The following is a 25,654-nucleotide window of genomic DNA, read 5'->3' on the forward strand; positions in this document are numbered from 1 at the left end:
ATAAATAATAATAGAAATGATTCAAACAATGGTTTGATGAAGACTTACAATCAGTCCCTGCCCCAAATAATTTTTTAGCATTCCCTTTTATGGGAGACATTTATCCTTTAAAATGTCATTTAAACTTCTCAGTTTGCCATCCTAGTGTAATAGAAGAATATCATGTGTGGCAATGCTCTAATAGCACCATACAGTGCCCCCAGAGATTAATATAAATACTTGAAAATCAGTGTTATCAAAATCACCTAATGATTTTGAAATGTTGTTAAATCACATTTTAAAACCTTCCTTTGTTGTGTGACAAATCAAAGTTCTACTTTCTAAATTAAACAGAACTTACAGATTTCAATAGCTATCTCACAAAGTTCTATGTTCATTTTACATAGCAGTGCACAGTTGTGAGATCCTTTGTCTAAAAACTCAAATCCCGTCTCTTTAAAAGTTTTTTGAATATTTATGTGTGCAGACACTTTCATAATTTATATTTTTGACACTAAGTCATTATATGACCCACTGAAAAAGCTTAATTGGATTAGAATGCCTGTAGATTCTCAGATTATTCTAAACATGCTTTAAATATTTTAAATTAGAGTTTCCAATTAAAATTGTACATGTCATATTGTCTTATGTAATTCTATTGTTCATTTTTGAAGATACAGCTTCAGCTAAAAAATCTGCACTGATGTGAGCTGAGCTCAATTAGTTTCTGATGTTCTGCCAAATTACCTCATTACCTGTCATACTAGCACACTACCAACACTTTCAAAGCTGTATTCTTTGCATACACATTAATCTCTTTCTGCAAGAAAGTCTGGTGAGTGAAACCACAAAATTAGGAATGTGATTTATGCAAATTATCAGATACCTGATAAATAATCTAGATTAAAACAGGTGATAAGTAGGAAAAATTTGTGCCCCATTCTCTGGTATTTAGAACTGTTTCAAGCAAAGAACTTTCTAAATCCTACTTAAGACTTTTAGACACATTGGTTGCTCAGCAAATTCATGAGTATTTAAATAGCAAGCAAAACTCACAAACGCAGAATACCCACAGTTCCAATTGCTTTTATTCACCTTGGTACCCCATTTGAAAGATCATATAGATGTGAGACACATCCTCAGCTATGGCATTAAGACCCCACAAAAAAAAAATCTGTTGAAGGCTTGACAAGCCTGCAGATCCATTTACATTTCAAAATCAAAAAGACTAGGTTGTTCTTAGATATTTTCCTGTTCATTGTGTAGAAAACCACAATGTCAAATGGACAGTTTGGCAGACTTACTTTCAGTTTATTTGGGTTTGGCTGAATCCATGTAGTAAGGGCATTCCATTAGGAAAACTGGAATCAGCCTGTCTTGGCAATATGCTGTTCTGCGTAACACATTGTGGATTTGTTGAACAATACTACCTAAAAGATCAGCTTTCTCAGACTCAACCATAAAATTCTATGTGCACTCCATTTTCAGAAATATTTCTTAGTTTCTGAGGGTATGGGCAGACAAAGAAGATACTGTTGGGAACACCTCCCTTCATATCTTTTAATTTTGAACAAATTCCAACTCTTTTGCAGGAAGGCATTCCTAACACATATCTGGTTTAAGACATGTCGTGCAGAAATTATAGAATGCAGGTCTGCCTTATGGAACAAGGACAGAGGGGGATTGGTCTCCTAACCTGGGTGATCAGGTAACAAGAATTGTAATGTGCACCTTTGAAGGCAGGAATTACATATTTTGGACATTGCACATCAGATGGTTTTGAATTACCTCTCTGATTTTTTATTCTGATCATGCCCATGATGCTTTTGTGTCTGTAAATAGATCTGTAAAATAACCAATAATCAAAACTCTTTTAGTGACTTAAAAAAAGAAAGCTCATGTATTTTGTATCTAGATTGACATAAGCAAATATCTCACAGGAAAAAGGTTTGAGAAATTTTACTCTTAAGAGTTGTTTGCCGAACACTGGAGTTTAAATCAAAATCAAAACCAACAAATCAACCACTCTAACTTCCTCAGGGCAACTGAAAATATTCCCAAATTCTACATATGAATTTCTGAAATTACACACAGTAGCAATCAATACTACTTCTTCCTCTATATCCTACTTCTCTAAATAGTAAATTCTGCATAAGGAATAGAGATACATAAATTCCTAGCATAAAACCAAGGAAAATAATATTAACCAAGGCTTCAGAAACAGTGTGAATAAACTGGCTTTTTAGGCCACTTCTGAGTTCAAAGTTTTTGGTTATTTTTGTGGATTCTGCTCATGAAAGAGGTGACTTGCTACAGCTGTTATCCTCCCCATCATATTAAGTGCTAATATCAAAGACAAACTGGGGGGTAATAACCTTATTTGCTGCTACTGTAAAATATTATGGCAACATTTCTAAAACCTCTAAATATCTTTCTCTTGAAGACGACACAGCTCTAATATAGAGAGGAAACTTATTTCCTTGAAATGTGTTTGATTTCATTTATCTTGAATACTGGTCAAAAAGTTCTACTCTGAAAACTGATAATACTTATTCTGTACCAATCAACGATCTGACCATCTAATTTTTGATGACTAGAGCATGATTAGATTTTCAATTTGAAAACAAAGGAAATACATGGATATATTTTTCTTCCATTCCTAGCTAATATTCTTTGACATCTGTGAATATTTATTCTTCTGTTGGGGGAAGGGAGAGGTTTACCTAGTATAGCTTGAATATGAAATAGGTTTATGAATTTTCCCAGTGAAATCCATACCAACGTGGAGCATTAGTGTATTTTGACAAAGAGGTCTCACAAGCTCTCTTGTTTATTTTTAAATTTCCATTGATTGTAGTATCTAACTGGAAGCTTAAAAATAATCATTTTCCCAATATCCTTTATGTCTTTTTCTACTTAGCAGATATTAGACTCTCCCTAACGCTTGTGTTTTGAGTAAGCTGACACTAGAATTGATGTCTCTAAATAAAAAATAAAAATAATTTAAAAAAAAAAATCAAGGTAGGTATAGCACATATCTTGTCAAATATCTTAACACAGAGATCAAATGCAGCAGACTAACTATGGGAATAGTATTTGTTAATTAATTGCTGCTATAAAGCCAACATAAGGAGCACCAAGCATTGTGGATTTTGTTAGTGTCTGAAAAACTTACGGCTTTGTTTGTCTATTATTTTAGGGGAAAAAAAAAATGGTGATTCAGCGCCAGATTAAAAAAAAAAATAGAATTTGACAGATTTTTACCATAAGAAAATAACTTTAATTTACAATGACATCCATCATTTTAAAACACCATATACTTTAAGGTGATGCAAAAAAAAAAAAAGGTTTTGGCTCACTCCAAAATCACCACATTTAATTTTATCATTGAGTGTGTGCATTTATTTTTCTAGATACATACCCATTTTACATACATATTAATTTCTAACAGTCATAACTATCTATATATTAATGCATTACACTTAAATCTCATTTTCCTAAGTCCATGCTTTCATTTACAGACCTATGCTCAAAATGCATTTTCATCTCCCTGAATATTTATGTCCAGAAAAGGCATGTACCTATATCCTGTTTAATTTGACTTTATTTTCAATAGGTCTTACCAGAAATATCCAGTGAAATTCTCTTTCAAGAATCAAGACTGGAATGTGGAGTTTTCGACCTCTACCATGTGCAGAAATCCGTATTTCAGCTTGGCTGTGTATAATCTGTACTGTAGGCAGCCTGCTAAACCCCATATTTGCAAACATTGAAGAACTGGTTAGGAATGTGAAGGTCAGGTGAAGTCTTGGCTGCTGTGACCATCAGATGGTAGAATGCAGAATGCTGAGAGAAGGGAACAAGGTAAAAAAGTAGGATCACAACCCAGGATTGTTAAATGGGTCAGATGCTGACTAAGGATAAGGTCAAGTTGTTCTTCCTGGAATTTACCAGTAAGGTCTTCCTTCAGAAATGTAATCCTCCTGAACACAGTGGGAAAGTCTGGTGTTATGAAGACTCACTCCTAGTAGAGAAGTATCATCTAAGGGAGCACTTGAGCTACTGGGAACCACAAGCCAGCGGAAGATATTGGTAGGCTCCAACAAATGCTGAGAGAGCTGGATGATCTCACTCTAATGACAATCTTTGAAAGGTGGTGGAAATTGGATGGTTTCCCAGGACTGCAAGAAAGAAAATGTCCCTCCTGTCTTTAAGAAGGACAAAATGGAGGATCCAGGAAAGTATGGGCTAGTCACCCTGAACTCAGTTCAGAACGTGGGGCTGGAAAAATAACCCTCAAAACCATATCCAAACACATTAAGGGCAAGAAAGTGAAAAATCCAAGCTAGCCTGGATTTAAGAAGGAGAAATCACGCTTGAACATCATGATAGGTTGCTATAATGACATTACTGGATCGATGGACACAGTGGATAGCTTAACTTTAACAAGGCTTTCCACACTCTTATAAGACACAATCATCAAAAACAGAAACACAGGACATTTCGTTTAAACACAGGAAAAATCTTTTGTACTGGAAAGTTGATCAAACAATGAAACAAGTTACTAAAAGAGATTGTGGAGTCTCCATCCTTGGAAACATGTAAACCCTGACTGGATATGAACCTCAGCAATCTGCTCTAGTCTAATTCTGCTTTGACAAGGGAGATTGGAGCAGCCAATCTCATGAGGTCCCTTCTAACCTCAACTGTTCTGTGATGTTTTGATTCTGTGACTTGGTAGTAAATCTCATTAAATGAGAAAATCTCATATGTCTCATTAAAAGCAGGGTACATGTCATACCTGAATTATGGTGGATATTATGGTGGCCTTACAACCGCATGGGTTAAAATGCCACTGAGGAAAATGATACAAAAATTTATGATATTTAAAAAGACATTTATCTCTATGAAAAAAAACCCAACCTGTTTTACAAGTACACTGAAAATAATTTTGAAACTTTTTCAGAAAAAAACCCCAACTGTTTAAAATTGCAAATCACACTTATAATAGGAGTCCCATTAATGGCATTGAAAAATAAAACTTAAAAACGCATATGGAAGAAACTAATCAGAAATTGAGAAAGTAAAGGAAAAAACCACCAAGAATCTGAGAGTGAGAACCCATTATTTAAAAATCCCCAGGACATACAGAATATTATAGAATACCTGTTAATCAAGTTTTAAGTTAGGAATATAGTTTCAGATGGCTGAAATATTTCTCTTTAATATTAGACATTTCCCCAAAAGAATAAAGAAAATCATGTACAGATCAAACACAAAAATCAATTAAGATGCCCTGAAAAATTATCTGTCCCAAAGCTACACTATTTCTCTTGGTATTTGCCTTCTTATACTGAAATCTTTGTTTAATTAAAAGAAAAGAAGGATAAGATTGTGTAAAATAAATATTTAACTTCACATTTTCAGGCTGGTTTTCATGTTGTCAGGAAAATTAAACATTGTTCACTTCTTGTGTGCCTGAAATAATTTCCTTAGATTTTTACTTTAGTAAGAATAAAAATAAAAATTACTCATCCCAGCCCCACTAAAGCCTATACAGCATATTTGTAACCACCAAGAGGCCTGAAATCATATCCTTGCTGCCCTACGTTATAAGTTGTCACTGGGCATAAAGAGGGTGAGTAGGGTCATTGAGAATCTGTAATTGTATTTACAACCTCTACAAGAAGTAGAGATTGTGAATATAAACCTTGTGCCCCTAGACAACAAGAAAAAGAGGAGCATTATGGTAATGACGTATAAATTCAGGGTTTTTCTAACAACTTCTGGTCTCTGAACTGTGGTAATTGAGCAAGTTTTTAATTCAAATATTCTGGGTGAATTCCAGATCCTTTGTTTCTTTAAAGTATTACACAATCCTCCTGGCTTTAGATAATAAATTTCTATTCACTTCATGTCCTCAGCCATTGAAAAATACTTTTGAGAAGGATTAGGTGATAAACCCCATTGTATTTAATGGTTTAATGATGCTACATAACATATTATTTTACATCCAAGGAAAATAAATCTTTGCCATGCACTATTAGGAAGGAAGTGATTCCAAATACAGATCACCATAATTTCTCGTTATGCTACAAAAGAGGCAGTGTAAAGGAATTAGTAGTCATTGTGACATACTAGTGACTGTTGAATATAACTAATATAAAGCTAAATGGAGAGTTGTTGAATTTGATACTGGTCAGGGAATTCTGCAGTATTTTAGAGCAATACAGAAAGTACATTTATGCTTTCAATTCCCTCCCAGTGCACTGGATAGGTAAGATAATGGTGTTCTTTTTCCTACCTTTATCTTCAACTGCATTATAGCAATTTTCCAGAACAAACAACAGCAAATCAAAAGTCACCAGATGGAGGGAGCCACCCCCATCTGTAGGTAGGTTCTTTATAGGGATATAATAATTTTTAAGTATAATATTTACTCAACATGACCCTTCAAAGGGCAGGAAATATTGTAGTATGTCAGGAATTTAAAGCAAAACCAGGAAGACATTTCCTTCATGTACATACTCACTACTTGTACAAATATGCATCTGCAGAAAAATCAAGACAATTAGCAAATGAATTTTATGTCTAAGGATACTTTTTTTATTGTGAGCAAATGCTTTGTGCTAAAATTAAACAGTCGTAATAGAGATTCTGTAAAAAAAAGAAAGTAAATTCCAAGGTCAAGCAAGAATCCTACATAGCTTTAAAAATATTTGGTGGTAACTCCACCCTGAAAAATCACAACTTCGTTTTTAATTGACTCCAAAGTTTTCCTCTGTTTAATGTTACAGTTCCTCAAACACATCATTCCACAGCAATGTTGAATTTTCTAAGACACCGAAGAGGCTGGCATTTCAGATACGTAGATGTGTTGTGAAAGACCAGGAAACAATTGTCTCTCTCCTGAATTAGTATAAAAATCCTTTTTAAGACTTTTAATATACATGTACTTTTGAAGTGATGTCATTGTTTAATTTAAGGGAAGGGCAGAAAGAGAACACAAGAAAGGGCATGATGCTTTAAGCTGATCTTGAGGGCACTCAACTAACCAGAGCAAGTTCTTGGCCCTTGTTTCATCTTCAGGACTTTGAAGATCTACTCTAGTGCATTCCAACTCAATTGAAAAATTTGAAAAACGCTATACTTCAGAGTTGGTAATGAATCATTCTGTAAGATGCTTTATGTTGAGAAATAAGTTACACCCTGAATTTTTTTTTCCAAGACTGTGTGACAGCTAATTTGTCAGAAAATTCTGGCAAAAGACAGTGGAGCTACAGATCTGTGCTACAGATGATGGTAATAAATGATGCTGATAAGCAATCATGACCCACAGTATTTTGATAAATGTCAGAGAATCAACATTCTACAATGAATTGTAAGAGACGAGTTTACTTTTTAAAAATTTACAAAAGCCAACAAGGATTTTTCTATATCACTTCAATGATGTGCACATCATACTTCTTTGAAAATATTTTTCAGACAGCATTAAGCTGTAGATATTCTTTTCCACAGTTGAACAGTCAAAGTGTTAAAATTCCCATACATAGAGCAAAGAAAACATCCCCTCATCATAATTAGCTGAAACTCCAGTGTAATTGAACTGTGGTCCATTAAAGGATATTACCAACCTGAATGGAGGGAAGGAAAGAAGACAAAGGAAGGAATACACGAAAGAAAACCCAACTACTAACCTGATCAGAACCAAAATTTAATAAAATTTGAGAAAAATATAATTGATTCCTTTTTGATTCCTAAAGCCAAAAATGCAGTATTTGTTACTGTGTTACAATGCAATTCTTTTTTTCTTCCAGATTTTCAGTGTAAAGCTAGGAATAGTAAATACTGCTTCCCTTTTAAAAAATAGTATAATCCTAACAAACATGATTTATTTAATGTTCAGAAGCAACTGGCTGTCTGAATAATAATTACAGCTCAGACCACTATGCTATGTTCCTCTTCCATATCACAACATTGCTGCTGTTAGTAGAATACATTCAGTAACTTTCACTTTTTTCACCAGGAGATGCTAACTGCTTAACAATTCTAAATTCATGCATAGTTATTCTAGCAGGCAAATCTAAATGTAGACATTTTGGCTTAAGCATCCTTCTTTTTTTGAAAAAAAAAAAAAAAAAAGAATTCTGCATAATTCAAATACTGTTGTTCATTTACCACAGTGCAAAAACAAGCGTATGTCTGCCTGCCAGCACCGCTTGCATCATAAACTGCCATGTACTTTTAATTGGAAAGGTTATAGTCTGGTAAACACAATTTAAATGCCTTGTGATGCCACGAATTTTCCAAATAAGTAGGACCTACCTGATTTATGTCTTGCTTCGCTGTGCACAGTTATGTTGTGTGATGCCCAGTGTTACAAATGCTTCATAACTAACAGTACTATCAAGAACTTTTTCTCTGTAGACCTGTCTACAGCCTTTCACTAAAATGTCGTCTTGAGGAGTACAGACACAGGATGACAGCAGAAGCCTTGAAGTAAAGGCACAGATTGAAACCAGGAGCTTACAGACAACTCAACCACTGTCAACTTCTGGTTATTAGGGAAAAAAACCCCCAGTATTAAGGAAAAACAGTTTCCAGCGTAACAAGTAGACAAAGAGCAAGAACCCAAGTATGTAAAACACAGCACATACATACAGTGAGTGAGAGCATGCTAACCAAAACATAGTGCCCCCAAGGTGACATTGAAGAGAAGAAGAAACCATATTCATAAACAAACTCCTGGAGAGGAAGAACCTCCCCACTATGAAAATCAGCCTTCTCCTGCTGGAGGACTTGGGATGATGATAACTCATGCCAACCTTTTGCTCTAAGACGGCAGCCAGGGTGGCCCTGGACTGGTAAACATAGCACCAGGAAAAGATGTAGATACTAGAAAGTTTTTTTTAGTCTTAAGTGAATCTAATTCAAAATAAAAGCATTCCTCTTATAAATGGACTAATAAGGCTTTGAACAAACTTTTAAGACTTGAACAGATAATAAATTCTCTGCTGTGCACAGCTGGTGTGCTCCTTTGGCCTCACACAAACTGCAGCAGGTTAAGTACAGGAGTCTGATGGAGAACTCACATATCCTAGTCTTTGGAGAAAACCAACTGGTTGTCAGAAACAAATTTTATAAGAAAAGAACTATCAGCTTGTGAAGAAAGTCTGTGTAGAGAAGAGGCAAAAACTGACCTAACGAAGAAGATATGTCAGCTGTGAGAGGCACGTGCTTTTAATGCTAAAGAGGAAGATCATAATAGGAACATAAATGAAGCAAAATCTGAACAAAATCAATCACATGAAAAGGTGGTGAAGCATGCCTTTACTATTTACAGACTGCTGGAAGTAAGTGATCTTTAAGCTCTGCCTGTAACACATATGATAAAATCATACCATACCAGTAAAAACAGAATTATATAAAAAAATAACAGAAAGCTAGAGTATGAAGAATATAGGGTGAAAATATGTTCATTAAAATACCAAGATTACAACAATTTTGATGCTATGTACAACATTTCCTGTTAGTTACCAGAAGGAAACACCATGCAATGTAACTACAGAAAGCAGTTCTTGGCAGATGTAAATTATAATGAAATGTGAAATTTAATAGACACTTTGACAACCAAATCTCTAACCACAATTTTGACTAAAAGAAATGTGCCTGGGATACCAGGAACTATAAAAGACTACCTCAGAAGCTACAATGATTGCTAGTACCATTTTGCATGTGTCAATTACAGAATTGGAATCAGGGGAACGAGGGATGGACAAGAGGATAATGATAGACTAAACCTCACATTTAGGCAATATTTTGAGATTTTAAATCCCACCCTATGTCTGAAATAAGCAAGTCCCTGCAGTTTTGCTTTGCTTTGATTTTTAGTTCATGTTTATTTCATGCATTATGGCTCAATATCTTCCTGACAGACACCCTTGACAGCTTACATAGTGTGCTGAGTTGTTCTTACAACCATCAGTGAAGCAGAGATGCACGATCTCTGAAACAGACACATGACTCTGAAAACAGGACCTCCAGATACTAACAACAAGAGAGGGAAAAGCAAGCTTGTGTTCAGCTTTAATTTGTTTTGCTCAATTGAAACGTGATAGAATGAATAAGAAAAGATAGCATAAGAATCAAGTGTCAAAACCCTACAAACCAAAATATCTCAGGCATGCTTTATTAAACTTGTGTGGTTTACCAATTCAAACCTGGGGTGGAAAGCAAGAACTTGCTTCTGCAAAAAGAAGTAAAATAAATAAACTGGAAAATGTAGAGGTTTTGAAATGCAGAAAAGTTACAGTTGCTTCATTACCTGTGTTATTAAATAGTGTCTAATTACATACAGTGCTACTTTGGCAATAACAATTCTTATCTCAATTTTAATAGCAACAGGAGTAACTTTTCAGTTGGGTATTTTATTCTATCTCCTTAAATCACTTCAACTGAATAACAGAACTTTGCAATATTAATACTTTTTTTCACTTTAAATGAGTTCGGAGTTCAGCTGTTAAATTGAGTACCATAAAATAAGCATATCTTGTCATCTATCTCTGATATATTCTCGTGTTCTTAGGTTACTGACAGCAACAATCCACAAATTGTGTATCAGTTTGGAACATATTATACTCATTTTCTCAAGCCTTTTCTATAAATTAGTATATGGCATCTTAAAAATGGTTTACCAGAAGGCTGACCCATGAAATAACAAAGCTCCAAGACACATGTGTAACTGAGGATATCAGAGCATTTCAAAGTGAAACCTTCACTGTACAAGATAAAAAACAGCCAAAGGGGATATTCTGTAAGCAAAAATAAATTGGAAATCTTGTACCTGGAGGAGTACAAGATGAAGATTGAGGAATGAAGATACGAGAAGGGGTTAGAAAGGAGAGCAGTTAGGGTACAATTCCTTTGGGACAGGCTAGGGTTTTTTGTCTCCTGCTGAGTTTCCTGCTTCAGGGGCATTCAGTAGGAATCATAGAATCATTATGTTGGAAAAGACTGGATCATCAAATTCAACCACAAATCTAACATTGCCAATCCCACCTCTAAACAATGTCCCCAACTGTCATGTCTACACGTCTTTCAAATACCTCTGGGGATGGTGACTTAACCACTGCCCTGGGCAGCTTGCTCCAGAGCCTGACAACTGTTTTTGGTGTAGAAAAAACAAAAGGGACAGGAGATTTAAACACTTTTTTTCCCCTGGAATATGCAGCAGCTCCCAAACCAGTTTGCTCCATAACACTTGCTGGAACTCAGGCGCATGACAAGATTCAGATACAACTACATGAAAGTGCACACATCCTGAATCCCAAAGATAGGAGGGATGGTGGTAATAATTATACAGATTAAGTAAGCAAAACCCCAAGTAGAGAAGATCAGTAATTACTGTTGCTTACTGACAGAGACTGCTACTTTTCTTCTCCCAATGCATTGTTGAAATTTAATCTCTCAACTGGCATGCCGTATGCCAACATGAAAAAGGCAGAATAGATTCCTGTCTTACTGTTGGGCAAGTGAAGTTAGCAGGAGAATTTCTATAGTCAATTCCTGTTCCTGAGCAGAGGATTTGTGTAAATCCAGCTAATGACACTAAGTTGTCGGAAGCAGTAGTTTGTATTTAAAAAAAAAAATCCCAAATCCCTCAATTAGAAAAAGTAGTGGAAGCTTTGGGATTTATTCCTATTCTATAAAATTCCAAATGAAGAAATAATTTTCCTCCAAGAAGCCTTATTTAATAGATAAGGAGTGAGAAAACACGAATTTTTATGCATTTCTGTGTTAGTATGATGTTACACTGTGCAAAATTAAGAAAACAAAAGCAAAAAACCCTGAATATTCCTTCTCTTTGAATAAGTCAGGATAAAAAAATTTAGCTGTACATATTTTAGACTGATGACACTGAATCAAGTAGTGTCTGCATGTAAAGATACTACAAATAGAAAGTAATTGATTTTTTAAATCTAGTTTTTTTAAATAGGACTGAGTGTCCAAGAACAGGCCAAGGGAAGTTCACTTATCTAATCAGTGAATATTTATGTAATTACTATATATTTCATGTAAATTACATATTGAATCCATATGCATGGCAATAGACCTGAACTCTAATTCTATTCTCCAAATTTAACCACTGAGCCCAAACAAACCCCTTCTCTTCAGTTTACTATATCTGGAATTTCGATTCAACTGACAGGAAGAAATTAGTGCTGCCTGGTATTAATTCTCTAATTAACTCTCTATTAATGAGTATGACTCTCACTAGATGGAAGGTAAGAAGTTCTGTTTGCATGGAAAACTTGCCAGGGTCCTGTTATAGTCAGTCACAGGATTCTGGAGTACAGTAGGTAGAATGCATAATAACTGTGCCCTTCAGATCTCCTATTACATTTTTTAAAACGTAAACTCAGTTCTATACCCTAAAGAAAGAAACAAGAACAAGGTTTAGTCACTTGAAGTAGCATTAATACTAAACCATGAGAGGATTAGAAATTCTGTCACTTCACTATCATTTCCACCCTACCCTAGGATTTCCTAATGATTAACTATAGGCAAATGTCTGCTCCATAGATTCTTGACTGTGGATCTCATTCAGAGGGGCTTAACTCTTTTTGTGCACTATACAGAGAATGTAGGTGTCTGCAGATGGTTCTGAATATTAGATCTTGCAATGTTTAAGTGTGTTTATGGATCCTGCCTGAAGTAATTTTGTCTGCTGGATGATGTCATCTCCTAAATTGCATTGATTTTTCTTGAAACTAGTCTTCCAAGTCACTTCAGTCCTTTGAGGGTCAAGAGAATCTCTTGAAGGACGTATGCAGTGGTTTTCAATCTCTTTTTCACTCAACAGCTATTTCTGTCTTAAAGAAAGAGAAGTAGTCACATAGCTGAAAATTGGAGTGCTGGGAACTGTGTTTTTTCTCCCATTAAAACACACCTGCTTGGCAAATGAGGATTTAAACAAAATGGATGATAGATTCTTGAAGTCGTAATTCTTCCTAATGCATAGGCTAAACAATCTCAACAGAAATGCTCTAGTACTTAATATACATGTGTCCAAGGAGAAAAAAACTTAGGTAATAAGCCATGCAATAAATAAATATTTAGCATACATACCCTCAAGGCACTTCCATCACACTTCACCACAAAGAGCAATATTTACAGTGTTCAATATAGACAGGATTGGCCCAAAGCTGAACACACATGATTGCTCAGTTGTGTTACAGAAATAAAATCAAAAACAGTACTTTCATTTTTCAATTTTTTACTGAAATTCAGAAAAAAAATCTCCACCAGTATTTTTTTAAGAGGTAAAAAAACCAAACTGTTCTATATTTTGAAAAGGCTAAAAGCTACATCAATATAATAATGGAATTCAGAAGGATAGAAGGCTATCTTCTTTAGAAATACTTGCCCTCATGATTCAAACAGCATTCCTGAAGTAATTCACTGCAATGAAATGTATTCATTTTGCTTTAAATTATCTCTAAGACTTTACATGCCCCAGAATTACAGCAGTAAGGGGAAAACCCACATTGCTATAACCACTTGTACAAGATACAGTGTGCCCATCCTTGCATTCCACGCACTCATGACATGATATGAAAGACAGAACAAAGCTGATACTTGCCCCTTTCCTGTCCCTGTCTTTGGATTGTAGCACTGCTGTCAATACAAGCTGTGCTCAAGAAAGAGTGCAAGATTCTGTTTAACTCTCTTCTAAGCATCTCATGTCAGGTTTGAAAGCCTCTATTCCTTTTACCTCTTGTCCTCATTTCCTATCATGTATGTGTTGTATACATGTGTTCATTGTACTTCTGTAGGGAAATATATCTATATGTGTCAAAACTTAACTGGATGGAATAAACTACTTTGCATCTGGAGACTTCATAGAAACAGAACTCATTTAAAGTACATCCTAAAATAAGCTTCATACTTGTGAAGTACTATTATGTACAAATTAAATTCATGCAGTAGATATACAGAGGAGCAAGAATTGATGGCCATTTTTCTATCCCAATTAGAATAATTTAAAATATACAGTACATCCTGTCAGGTACAATGTGCTGACATCTTTACACAAAAGGACAAAAAGAGTAATACATAACAATAAACTCCCAGGACAGCATCAATTAACACTGCCAGACTAAGCAGTTCTTCTTACTTATCTTACTAGAGTGGCTTATTTAATAAACAAAACAAGACTTCTCAAGAGGATTGTAATGTCATTAGTTCTATTCTTCCCTTAACCTCCTATGCTGAATAGGGCTTTTTTTTTTTTCATAGTTAGGTGTACCTGTCAGAAATGTGACATATATTTTCTCATCCTGATACTTTATGTCCTTCAGCAATGATTCTCCTAGGCACCCTCAGTGGCATTCAAATAGGACCTTGGAGTATGGCACCCTCTCTTTCCCCTCTGTCCTTTTTTTTAAGTATGCTTTTTTTAACCCTTCCATATTTTTTACCTCTAAGGTTCCTTCTTTCCTACTTTTACTGAAACATTTTCACTTGGCCAATACTACTTAAATCTTGGCATGGTCAAAGTCTACCTGAGGTACTTGGGAAAGTAACAAACTACCTCATCAATTATATTTTTATATCAAGACAAAGCCTGAAAAGCAAGAGTGAAAAATGGAACAAACTTGGCAAGACATCAGCACATACAAAAAACATCAGCCATTTTATAATGTGATTTCCTTCATAACTTCCAAAATATAATAGACTACTGAAAATTTGGAGCTTTTTGATGAATCTAAGCATTGCAGGTGTACTGCAAGAATACAAAGAGAGGGTTAGGTAGCACACTGAGGCAGCATGAAAGTGGCTCCCCATATCTCACAGTGCCCCGGCATTTCAATCAAGAAGAAAAAAATAATTTCTAAAAGATTTTTGAAAGAAAGTTTAAAAAAAACAACAACAGAAAAAAGAATAAGATGACCAAAGACAAAATAGTGAAAGGCTGCATATTTCAGGAATTCTTCTGGGACATAAGACCAGGCTTGAAGTCCTTAGTCAGTCCGGGAATACAACATGTTCTGAAAAGAGCCTTTGACTTTTTGTGTCAGCTTAGATACTCCACCTACATGTTTTTGTCCCATAAAAGCCCAGTACTCAGATGATATGTGGCACAATCCCCAAAAACTTGTAGAACTTTCTCAGTACTTCTCCATTAATATCTGTTATTAATAAGCTATGTTTTTGGAAGATACAGTAATTATGGGACTTTTTTTTCCAAGGCAGGGTAGAAAAGTATGGCTAAATATTAATTGATATAGGATCTCCTATCCTGTCAGTGTATGCATTAAAACATATGCATAAATGACATGTGACAGGCTCTTAAAATACCAATTGTTTTAAGATAAAGTAGGCACAGAGATGATGACTGGAACACTAAATTACTGCTCGTTCTTTCTCTCTGGTTAACAAATCCAAGCTTAGGGCAGACCACAATGCCCTTGTCATCCTCTCTAACTTGATGACTTAAAAATAACAGTTCTAGTGAAAACTTGTCTTCTGTTACCTCTGTCCTTGAGAGACAAGAATATTTTCTGTAAGGGTGGACAGAAGATTTTAAAAATCAACTATTTTCTACCAGAGACATAGCTGAAGAACAACAAAGTACCACAAATAGAAGTCTGGACACAATATGACACTGAGGTATTCCCCACAACTGAAAGCAAACCAAATGTATTCTAAAGCTAAAGAGCTCTCAAAATTAATTAAATCTTTGAAACTAAAGTCAAACTTATATTTCTTAGAGGAATAAAAGTTGTATCAAGTAAAAAATTTTTAAAAAGTAAAGTTAGAAAGCTTTCATATTGAAAAAAAAAGAATCCTTACCAAGTTTATTTTCTAGTAGCTTAACAGTATTCTTTTTAATCTTGCACAAAGAAAAATATGGTAAAAATGTTACAAGCTTTTAATATTTTATTTTCACACATGAATCCTTTTTTTTTTCTGCAGTTAGCAAATTAATTGAGCTTATCCTTTTAAACAAGACTAAAGTGAAAATTTGTCTTTTATATGTAAACAGCTTCAGGAACAGGAAGTCTGTATTGATTAATGCCATCTACAATTCTTTGTTATCAGCCAGATAGTAAAAAAGAATTAACATTCTCCATGTTTTTTTTCTGATAAACCAGAAGGAATGATCATTTTTAAGGAGGTCCTTACCTTTAAAGTCTTTTGCAGTTTCTTTTGGCAATCTGTTGAAATGGGATATTTACCTGTTCAAAGAAGATAAGGTATTATTAGTGATATCTCAGAATACACACTGTAAGCAAACCACATTCATTAGTTAGTTAAATATATATGGATTAATCTTAATTATGTTCCCCTCTGTGTATTTCTCTGATTCTCATCAAGGAAGCTGCAGGGTTCATGAAATATGATATGCTCTGAGAATTTCAAAAAGGTTAAAAGAAATTATCTCAATGTGATTCGGGTAGCTCCTAAGTGCTGACCTCCCACTTATTTTTGCATTTATGGGCAAAACACCTTTATATAATCTAAGCATATTTTAGTACTCTTTTTAAGCACTAGCTACAGATTTTTCAACAATATCTGAAATCCAAGTGACTATGCCTACAGAGAATTTTGTAGTCCAGCAGTTTCTTGAATCTTGTTCCTTTCCTCTTCATCTGCTCTTGTTTAGCACTTCTGATTTAAGTTCTAATGGTCAAGGCCATTTTTTATTTCCCTAATTGAACATTGTCTCGCACAACAGCATCCTGACTCAGAGGTATTATGACACCAAATAAATAAATACTGTATGCAATTCAGCATAGGGTACTGTTGTATGGTACATGCAAAGAGTTAAGAAAAATATTTACTAATAGCTCATATTTCCCATTTAGTTATGGATTTAAAAAGTTCATTACATTTACTGCATCAAATAACTTATTAACTTACAAACTCAAGAAACACACAAAGAAACACAAGGAAAGCTATTTCCAGAGCTAAAATCAGCTTATTTCTCATTCTTTTCATGACTTCAGTGATCACAGAATATAAATTTTGTAGAAATCTTGCCTTATTTTCTGTTAGGTTGTAGCATTTGGAGGCATATCCCAACAGAGTGGAAGTCTCATAAAAGCAGCTTTCTGATAAGAGCACATGAAATTTACTGTCTCACTTCAGTGCATCTGTTGTTTTTCATTTCTTTTCATCACTTTAAAGCTACTAAATGATAACTGAAACTTTGCTTTTGCCTTCAATATGAAACTATGAAATGCCCCCACGATCACATATGATAGCAGTGTTTCACTCTATTTCAAGAGCAAAATTTTCAGGTAGAGTCTTTTGGTAAAAAACATTCTGTTTTCATTTCTGGCATTAACAAAGTTTTTAGTGACAGTGCTCCCAGAGTTTCATTGTAGAAAAAAAAAAAAAAGTAGTTGAGTGGGAAGGTACAAGGAGGGGTGAGGAAAATAAGTTATTTGTAAACATAAGGAATGAACAAAACTTTTCATTCTTTCCTACACTATTTACTATACTTGTAAGAGCCTTCATATTTACGCTATAAAAGAAAAATCGCAGCTCAATATATCTTTTGTTTAAATCTTATTTCAGAAAGTAAGTCACTAATCTTTAGTAAAGAAATTATTATGTAGTAAAAAATGGGGCAGATTTACCTCTGTGAGTAAAAATGGGGTAGAAATTACTCTGTGTCAGTATGTCAGCTTTTATAATCTGAAACACTGAGACATATAAGATAGATAACAAAAAGGAGTTTAGTTTCATTTAAAACACTATTGGAATGTCATGAAAAAATACATTGCATTCCCATCTCTGTTCAAAATGTTTGAGAACCATATTTTGGGAGAAGGAAATTCTGCACTAAAACCTGTTCATGACCCAATATAGCTTTTGTCCCTTATCTTTGAAGGACTCATGACCTTAGGAAAGATCATAACATCTTTTATGGCAATAAAATAATTATCTGTTACTGAATATTCAGAAATAACCAGAAAATACTGAGTTGAAACTTCAGATATGCACAAATGATGAAGACAAGTGTTAGAATTATAGTTCGGGGTAGAAGCACCATTTTGAAAGGGATATCCATGTATTTCTAAATCAAGTACTTTGTTGCCTGCAAACCTTCAAAAAACAAACAAACAAATTTTTACAAAAACACAAATGTAGAAATTTACAGATCATGCATATTTCATGAAGTTTTAAAAATTTATTATTGAAAAAAACATGTATTTGTTTATGGACTAAAATCAGTCATCTTTTAGCCTTACAAATTCTCCTTGTGTTAGCAATGATAATCTGAAATGGCTTCTGAGCAGGTAATTCCTTATTTGGGGGACTGCACAATGGACAAATAGCTTATTTTGGGGACTGCACAATGGATAGCTACATACAGTCTCAGCTGTAAGCAAAGATATCCTGTACAAAGGGTTATGTGCTAAAATAATACATTGTGGTCTAAAGGATAAGAAAGATAAAATCATATAAACATATGATGAAAAATAGCATGGGAAATCCACACTTTTTGGGCCATTTTATTATTTAAAAGGAAGAAAGTATTTTTAGTAAAGGTTACCTCCACTTTTTGTTCAGTTACATACTAAAAGAACAATAAATTCCATTTATTTTCAACTGCTTTTTTTTTTTTCCTTGACTATTTGATACTGACATCGACATTCTTCTATTTGGGGGTACTGGAGTTTATTTTATAGCAAACAGGATATTTTTATTGTAAACATTGACTAAACTTTTGCCATTCTCACTGTAAGTATACGACTGCTCCAAACTTAAGCATATGTTTTTGATTGTATGGGCCTTTTCATCACACAAGCATCTGCTACTAGGCAAATACAGAGCTGACACATCCTTGTATTACCTAAAGTGATTAATAGCTATAATTATGGGTGGCAAACATCTATTCTAGCATTGCCCTTTGAAAAAGGTGTTCACAAAACTGAGGCCAGTGTAGATCTGAAGATTGCTAAATTAAGTATGTTACCATGGTAGCCGCTCACTGTACATTGTACCAGAGCAGAGTGAGCAAAAAGACCTTTCTAAAACATTACCAACTTCTTCTGTCTTTAAACATTTTGATGAGTTTTTGAAGTGTTAAAGAATGTGTTAATCTAATACTCTTGTCAAATACATTTACTTTACATACTGTAAAATGCAGTCTTCTACTGTATTTTAGCATGCAGATTTTCTATCACACCTCACTAAACGTTGAGGAATTCAGGCATCCCTACAAGTGAAAGATAATCTGTTTTCTTTGGTGGCAGTTTTTGATCTACAGCTACTACTTAAACTACTTGGTGGGGTTTTTTCACTGTTAATCTTCAGAGTGCATCCCAGGGTAGTCTCTTTGGGTACGTGACTGTGAGATAGTAGAATCTGAACTCTGTCAGTGTCTTTGCTTCAACATGCATTTGATCATATGAGCCTTTTCAATGTATACAATGCAATTTTGCTAGTTTAGCAGTGATTTGTAGAATCATAGAATGTGTTGGGTTGGAAGGGACCTTAAAGATAATTTAGTTCCAAACCCCCTGCCATGCGCAGGGAAACCTTTCACTAGACCAGGTTTCTCAGAGCTCCATTAAACCTGGCCTTGAAAACTTCTAGGGATGGGGCATTCACAGTTTCTCTGGGCAACCTGTTCTGGGGCCTTAAGCACCCTCACAGTAAAGGATTTCTTCTTGGTATGTAATCTAAACCTATTCTCTTTCAGTTTGAATCCATTCTCCCTTGTCCTGTCAGCACACGTACTTGTAAAACTCCCTCTCTCTTTCTTGTAGGCTCCCTCCAGACACTGAATCAATTTGTATTCATTTTATTGCATTTTAAATTCTCTTTAACTTTGTCAGAATAATTTATGTAAGTGACAAACTATCCTGAATTACAGGCCTGTCTTGAACACCTAACACGTGCCCATTATTCCATTTAATTTTACTTGTAATCAAAATAAGAAAAATATAACCATTATCTTCAATTTTATCCTTAGATTCTCAAATAAACCTTTATAATTTTGATCACAGAATGAACTAGGTTGGAAAAGTCCTTTGAGATCATCAAGTTCTTTTATATTTATGGTAAAATTAAGTAGAGAAAATCTGACTTAAGTGACTCAGAACTAATCAGTGTCAACCTGCTTCAGCAGCTGCCAACAGAAAAATCTTTTTGTAATTGGTCAGACACTAACTACGAGACTGAAAAGATTGAATTACATATATGTAATTTTAGCTCTAAGTTTTTCTCATTTTCCTTAAGCTTTCTAATTTCTCTGTCTTAAATGTTCTCAGCTATAAATGAAAAATTCATGTATTACACAAGATATTATTCTAAACATGATTAAGTCTAGAGTATATTTTGAAAATTAAAAATCTAATGAATAGTGATAGGTCATGTTATTATGACCTACAATCATAGACATCAGTCTTAGGTTTAGCAGAAGGTCACTCACATTCAAAGTCCAGTAAGGTATTTAACATCTGGAATGATCTTACTATCTCTCTAACACAAAGATTGGCAATGGACAGAGGAGAAGAACTTTGAGGTTCATTTCTCTGACTGTCTAAGTACTCAGTCTCTTCTGATCTGTTAGGACCAAAGGTACATAACTCTTTCACCCCTCAAGAGTTCTACAGTAATTTTCTTTGCATGTGCTGAAACTGCAAAATAATTCCTACTCATTGCTGCGCCTGCCTCATTGCAGCTGTTATTTGTGTGTCAGTGCACACACACACTGAGTGACACATGGTAGCATTAAAACAAGTGACAGAACTGACCTTAAAAATTTGCAGTTTACACAACAGCATACAGCTCGTTTAAAGACAAGAGTTAAATAACTTTCAATAATTTAAAACAAATACAGTTTACCTTCATAATGCTTTTAAAGAAATTTAAATCTTGACAACTAGTCACCTTTTATTTTTGAGAAGATTAGAAATACAATTGATAATAGGAGTACAAGCACAATAATTTGGATCTACATAAAGTCTTTGATAGTGTCTCAAATGATAATCTTCATCTTAAACTGAAAGCAGGAAAGATTCACGTTAAACATGGGAACAGATAAAGAACTGATTAAAGTAAAGTGATTAGAAAGTAAAGTGTTGAAAAGGGCCACAGGGGAGTCAGTTTTCAGATCTTCATTGCTTCTAATCTGCATAAATTACTAAAACCGAGAAACTTGTTGTAGAATTGCCAAATGCACTGATGACTTAAAAGTGAAATGAAATAGTAAGTGGAGAGCAAAAGAATTAAATGATAATTCCCCTTGGAAAATGGTTTACACATTAAAAGGAAAACAAAATTTAAGACCGATAAATATAACATACAAAGCATTGCCTTTTTGTCCTTAGAGAAGCTCAAGAAGCCTACTTTTAAATACTACACAAACTTTAGGGAACTTTTCTGAACCTGTCTAGATTATTGAAAAACTAAGAGAATGACAAGCAATTCCCATGCACTGCAGCTCCAGGTGGGGGGGATGAGGAAACAACTATCAGTTCAGAAAAAAAACTTACGATCAAAACACATGCAGTAGTACAATATGGTACAATAACTAATATTAAATGCCTTTCTATTTGAAATCTCAAACCAAAGAAAACACCCCCTTACACTAACACTACAAAAAAGTTATCAGAAAATGGAAAATATTTCCACTGAAATTGTTCTTGCCCTCTTCCCCATCTGCAGGAACTCATGCCTTCTGATCAACAAATCAATATGATTACGCAGAAGTGTCTTATTGTTTAAAATACCCGTGTTCACACATCTCACAACTCTGACATCATACATTACTTATACGCTTTGCTTATGTATGCATTCTACCTACTTATACATTTCGCTTGTTTATCTTATACTACTTATACATGTATATCACTCTACTTACACATTTTCATACTACACTTTTTACAACTTCTACATAACACAGTACTTATGCACTATACTTACTTATATATTTTACCTACTTATGCATTTTACTTACTTATACATTCTACCTACTTTTACATAATACTCTACTTATACATTTTGCAACAGCTGTGCATGAGATTTCACACTGCTTGACTGGTTTCTCTATTCTGTCCACGAGCTCGCACACACTTTCTGATAATATGATTGGTTTTAATCCAGTGCAGCACAGTCCTTTTTTATCTATTCCTTGCTGTCTTGGTATTTAGTTTTTCAGCTTCTTCTTTCCCAATTTAGCACAGTTTACCTTTCAGTCCTTGATGAATTCCTGAGGGCTCTAACAGGTGGGGCTCCTGATCCAGGCAAGCAGCTTCAAAATGATGCCAGCAACAAAACCCATCCAGTGATCAGCAGCCAAGTTAGTCCAGGAAATTAAAAGAACAAATAGAAACCCAACCTACCTCTCCCCTCTAGCCTTCAGTCTGGAGCTTAAAAACCCTCTTGGGGCTGATGTGCTGCAGCTGAAGGTGGAAAGGCCAGGTGAAGGCGGTGAGGGTAATTCCAGTCTGGTTCCACTCTGAGGGCTTCGGTAAAAATAACTAAAAATGGTTTGGCTAGGGCACACTATCAAGGTTCAAATACTTTACAACACCCATCTCCTAATTTTTCAACTCAAATAAAAATTAGTATCACCTAGCTCTAGTAGAAACACAGAAAAATAAAACATTACTCCACACAATTAAAAATAACATTTGTGGACATTATTATGGGCTTTTTTTGTGTTTGTTTTTGATCTTTTATTTGTTAGGTTTTGTTTTGGGGGGATGTTTATTATTAATTTTTTTTGTTCCCTTTTTTTAGCTTACAGACAGTAAAATAGCATAGAAATGTTGAGGATTAGACTTACAGGAAAACATCTACCTATACATTACTGTTAGCATAAATACTATAACCCAGTCATAGCCTAGTAAAAATGCATGAAACACTTAAACAATTAGAAAACACAAGTTAGAGATGATGAATGAATAAGAGGTATCTCACAGGAAGCCAAATATGATGATGCTCACCACCACTGTAATTTGACCCATGCACTATACTTCAGAAATAGTGTTGTAATTATGTTGTTTATATTCTTCTGAAGCCTTTGAAATCACTATTTGTATGATAAAAATATAAGAAAATGAAGAAAATGTAAGTTTCAAAAACCTAAGTAATGGGTCATTACATTCTTTTTTATGTAACAGATATTCTAATGTGGGCTCACTATCATATCTGGCCTTCATCCATGTCTCTCTCTAAAAGTCATAGTATTTGGTCTTCGTTTGTACAGAGACCTATCAGAAAAAAAAGAACTAAGTGACTGCAACACAAATGGCCATACTCAAAAGAAGAAAACAAAGAAAATGGGAAGAAAAATTATGTGTAATACAGCTATATAATTACATGTACATATGGTCCTCAAGACAGCTGCATAAAGACAATGGAAGCATAAGCATTTATAGTGTTGATGAAATTGCATTCCTGTGTCCATTTGAATGGTAGCTGAAGTGACAATTTTAAGTTCAGCATCTGCAAAGCATTTTTGCACACTACACATAAGAAATTATGATCAAGAGATGTTTGTATCAGCGCATACAGCTAACAGGGGAAATGAATTTGTATGTACGAAGAAATGAAGAGAAAGTCAGAGAAGGAAGTTTTTATTGCCACACATCTGGTTTTTCAGTATCTGGTTAACAAATCTAATATCTCTCTCAGTGCCCACCATTTTAGAAATACCTGTAGTTTGATAGACAACTTGATATCAAATACAGAAGGTTTCTATATTTAATATTCCATTGCTAATACTTCCTTTGCTTTTTAAAGGTCATTAATGTTATTGATTACATTAATTTGAAAGCTGCTTGAATTACACTGCAAATTAATGTAAAATGAACATCTGCGTAAGTTGACAACAAGCAAAATTGCTGTGCTCTTCAGAGATGACTCCTCCTGGGTGTTTTCCCCATTGATCATTTAAGCATAGCAGAAGCAAAAGAGTCCAAATAGAAGTTCTCAATTATTTTTAATGTTCTAGTAAATAGAAAAAGTTTGACCATTTTTCCTTCTTTTTTATCAATGGCATCCAGCAACAAGACAGCTTCCTGGAGAAAACTAGGGACTGCTTAGATTACAAAAGCAAGTCTATTTATTCTTTTTGTACTTATGCTAAGTATAAGAAACCAACAGCACGGTCTGGTAACAAGTGGCACAATAAATTTTATGAATATGGTCTAGCATTTTTAGTTCTTTAGGAAGTTAAACATAGAGGAATTCTCTCTTCATTTAGAATTGGGCTGAGCGATAAGAACGTATCTACTGATATAATTCTTTAAATTAAAAACAGATGACCTTGTAACACCACTCAAACCAAGACTCTCTTGTAATATCATCTAGTGATATTCAAGACAAAAAAGACTTGCTTTAAAGAATTGAGGTTAAATGCAAAACTCACTATCTATGTAAGCATAGCTTTTAGGAAAAAAACTTTATAATGGAATTCCAAGTCATAAATCTGGGCATTTCCCTTCACATACATTCTGACTTTTACGAAGTATATGCCTTAAACTCACATAACTTCTTAGTTGCGCTGGCTATGCCTCAAACTCAGATAATTTCATAGTTGTACTGGTTTTAGAACATGGATTTATGAACTTATAAAATCTACTTACTTAGCAGTGTCATATGTTTAAAGAAACTAGTATAGTATCATATTACAGAATTAGTGCACATAATTGTGGGGTTAATCATTATCCTGTGGTAGAGGGGACAACCTGTACACATACTACTATAATTAGGATTAGTTAGACCAGTGAGCCTACTGACATCTCCTCATGTAATTTAATCAGAAATATTCCATCAGCATTTATTTTATGGTCTATTAAAGTAATGCATTTGTTGTTGCAAATAATTAAAATCAACAGTCCCAGTGCAAGGGGACATCCAAACCACAATACTGTTGAATAAGCTAAAGTTTTGTAAGTACTTTTATCACAGGCAAGTTCTTGGTAAGAGATTTAAGACCAGAGCTTTAAGAATTATAAACTGCTGTGAGTGATTACTCTTGCCTTGCAAGCTAAAAAATATAAAAGGAATATACAAATTCTTTGTCAGCATCAGCAAAATATTTATGTCCAGTGATTCTGAATGCTGAACTAAGAAATGTCACTATTTCTCACATGAAATTTGCCATTTTATCTCTGTGGCTGAAATTACTATATGAAGACAAAGTATTTACAGAAGTTTTGAGTTTCTCTGGTCATCACCCTCTATTTATTGAAGGAAACATTTTTTAATATTAAATTCTTTTTGGAATAATTAAACCTAACATACCATAATTTTCTTAATGTTTCTCAAACTATGCTGTAGAAACAGCAATTGAATATCCCTGTGAAAATCATAGAAAAAAACCCCTGTCATATATTATCCACATATGGAAATGGATGGTAATCTCCCAATGATGAACAATTTTAAGAATTAAATTTTCAATGTACTGTGAGAAAACCAAAACATGCAAGAGAGTTTTAGAGAGTTGATTTCAAGACACACTTAATGATCTCTTACAGATCCTGCTGTTTAAAAGCATTTCTTTTGAGCTATTGGCATTAAAATTAAATTCAACTGAAAAAAAAGTTTCATTTATGACAGTAATGTATGACCAGAGTAACAAAGTGGGCATACAGAAGTGAAGTGACACACACATTAAAAACACAAACCAAAACAAACTCCC

General features: G+C 34.3%; 1 protein-coding gene across 1 annotated transcript in view; it reads right to left on the bottom strand.

Annotated features, from left to right (window-relative positions):
- TENM3 (teneurin transmembrane protein 3) overlaps window positions 1-25,654 on the bottom strand; it is a 1,268,339-nt gene that overhangs the window by 1,120,706 nt on the left and 121,979 nt on the right. The window contains exon 2 of the mRNA XM_017744521.1: window positions 16,168-16,220. The gene's annotated coding sequence lies outside the window, so the exon portion shown is untranslated. The remainder of the gene's footprint in view (window positions 1-16,167; window positions 16,221-25,654) is intronic.

This window comes from Corvus brachyrhynchos, unplaced genomic scaffold (assembly GCF_000691975.1).
Source record: "Corvus brachyrhynchos isolate BGI_N302 unplaced genomic scaffold, ASM69197v1 scaffold17, whole genome shotgun sequence".
NCBI classification, from domain to species: domain Eukaryota; kingdom Metazoa; phylum Chordata; class Aves; order Passeriformes; family Corvidae; genus Corvus; species Corvus brachyrhynchos.